Source organism: Bradysia coprophila (genome assembly GCF_014529535.1).
Source record: "Bradysia coprophila strain Holo2 chromosome IV unlocalized genomic scaffold, BU_Bcop_v1 contig_5, whole genome shotgun sequence".
In the NCBI taxonomy this organism is placed as follows: domain Eukaryota; kingdom Metazoa; phylum Arthropoda; class Insecta; order Diptera; family Sciaridae; genus Bradysia; species Bradysia coprophila.
Window position 1 is genome coordinate 2,925,246 of NW_023503374.1, and position 3,095 is coordinate 2,928,340.

Below are 3,095 nucleotides of genomic sequence, written 5' to 3' on the forward strand. Positions count from 1 at the left end.
ATCTCAAATCGAAAGAAAAAATCAATTGCACAATATCATCGATGGCACATCTGCACATTTGAAAAGACGTCTTTACAAACAAAATGTTCAATCGAAAGAATAGCGCAATTTGTTCATTTGTCATTTCCAAAACGTTTTTGTCCTTTTAAAACTTACGAAAGTAAAACGATTCTACTTTATAAGTCCGTACGTAAAACATTGGTAACATTACAACTGTTTACAACAAATCCTACCGACGACGAACATCATATAAAATAAATTACCACTAATACAGATTCGGCACCGATTTAAATTGCAATAACTGCTATAAACGGTTCTCTTTTGCTGGAGATAAGCACTCTTTATGGTTGATTTAGTTTCAAATAGTCTCTTTATTGCTTTTTTAATAGCCTTTCCTTCAACTATTTATACTCTGACACAAACAATGGATAACTGAGGAAATTCCGAGGGAATTTGTGATTCGACAATACCTTTTGTAACTATCGCGTATACTTTTTTGTATCAGCCGTATTTGCACGGAATGGAGTAAACGTTTTCAGTTGAAGAAGTCGTCCCCGTTGAGTATGCTGTAGTATAACACGACAGATAAAAATAAGTGTTTCTGAAAATGAAATGTGAATAAAATATTCCACTTAATCGTACTATAAATCTGTTCACGCTGCTTTAGGGTCCCCACTTTTACGTTTTACTAAGAGCTGATAACGATATCTTCTGTGTCGTACTTAGGAGTTGAAAAGTATCGGTGAGACAACATTTTCACTGAGCTGGTGGAAATACATTTCTTGAACACAACTAAACACACATGGCACCGTGTGACGCTAGTCTCAAACTAAAATTTTCAACGTTCGCATTTTGTTCATTATTTTGTGTGGAGAAGTAAGATTGTTGGCGCTTCTAATCAAAAAGTCGATCAAAGAGAACAAAAATCGTGAAAACCTTCCACGTTAAGAAATTTCATCCATGAATGAATGAATGACTAAACTATTTTACGCTTTCTAATCCCCAAAAGAAGAACAAAGAAAATTTTTTGAGAATCGTCAACTATGTATAGCCGAACATTTCAGTTTCTACCCTTTGGTATTTATCACCACTCGCTTTAAATACGAACAAAACGAGCTATCACTCGACTTTGTCACTTTCGGTGTATGTTGGGCAGCTGGAAAAATTTGGTCACTTTCGGGGTAGCTGATTTTCACCAAATTTTCGATTTTGTCAAATTATAAATTTTCGTCAATTTTTTTTTTGTAAAATTTTCGTTGTTTTCAGTAATTTTTTTTGGTAAAAATTATTTGGCAGATGATGAGGAAAACTAAGCCAGCTTGTTTGAACTAATTGGGTGTACAATTTAATTTTTGCGTAACGAAGCTGAGAGCGTCAAACCTAGCGATATTATTCATTTTAGAAATTGTATTACAAAGACTGCGTAACACTTTTCTCGTAGAGATTTTGTTGGGATCCAATACTCACGAAAGTTTTGAGAAATAATTTGTTTGTTCGTCAAGGAATTATCACATTTTCGTTTTCAACAGATTCTACATAATTTCCGAAGGGTGGCTCACTTCTTTTGATAAACATGCGTTTACACGCCTTGATTAACGAGATTAACCAGTGATTAACAACTGATTAACAAGGTCCAACATCGCCAGTCAGCTACAAATCGTGATTTTTTATGTATAACAGTCTTTTATCGCTGAATTTTGCCACAAATTAGCCGATTGCCAATTTTCTGCAGTTGAGGTTTCGTAGACATGTTCACTGAAAAATATCGTCAATCGATGATAAAATTTCCAAATAATCGATACAATGTCAACCGAATGTTTTATCGATAATTGATAAATATCGACTGAAAATCGAATTATCAGTCGATATTTATCGGTTATATAAAACATTCGATTGATAAATTAATATGCTTAAGGTTGTGCTAATTCATTTGTTGAACTCGATAGATTTGGTGAAACTTAAATCAAAAATGAGTTCGTCCAAGTATGAAATATGCGAAATCGATATGTCCTCCGTTTTGTATGGAGAGACCATACCTGGTTGATACTTTAATTGCCTTGAGCAATATCGGCTGTTTTGGAAGTTGTTAGAAGCACTTGCGTCACTTTTGCTTACCCTTATTGTTACACAATAAAATACCTTTCATGTTATACAAATGTATGTATAGGCAACTGTAGATAGATATAGATACTTAAGAGTAACGTAAATTTGTTCCTGCATTGAATATGAATTACCTGATTGAGTTGTAAAATTGTACAAGTTTTACTGGATATTATACCAAAAAAAGTCTCGTATTCAATCTCAGTCTCAATTTCAAAAGCAAATAACAAAAAAAAACAATAAAAAAATTTCCTTAATTCATTTCGCCTTTTAACGGACCAAAAATATAAAAAAAAAACTAATTTCAAAGTTTAAATTATCGCTTTCGTTCGTTGAATGTGGAAATCGGGTGATTTATAATTTTCCAGTTTTTCTCTAATTTTATTTTTCTCAATTCCGCTTACCCTTGTCCCCCGTGAAACGTCTGTTATTGCAATGGAATGTAGTTAATGGAATTTATAGATGTCATCTAGCCTGGTATTAAATGTCCTTGAGCATTTTGGCATGGAGAGAGAGAGAGAGAGAAAGAAGGATATTTTTTTCGTTGCTTTTATGACTTTTCACTGTTTGTACATTAAAATGGTTAAAGTTTTTTTCCCCTATGTGTAGCTTCCCGCTATAAAGTTGCGAATTAAATGATATGGTAGTTAGAGAATTTTCTTTTCTCTTTCGTTTGCGGTGTATAGTTCCAGTGAAATAATAATTTAAATTTGTTTTCGTGGTCTCATGTGGGGTGGAGAACAGTAAACTTTATCCGGAACGAGAACATTGGCTTTATTTAAGAGTGTACTGTTCTAGTAGTCTTGGAATTGTGGTGAGCTTCAATTGTGTTGTATTCATTCCTAATGTTTCCATCGACGTAACTTCATTTCTTTTGCCAATTCTTTTTTTAGATCGGTGATTCTGATAGTGGTGGGACTGTTGAAATTATTGTTGTTTTAGGAGGTTTCCTAAGATTTTTTAATTACATCGGTATCGAATCAATTCAAACCGTC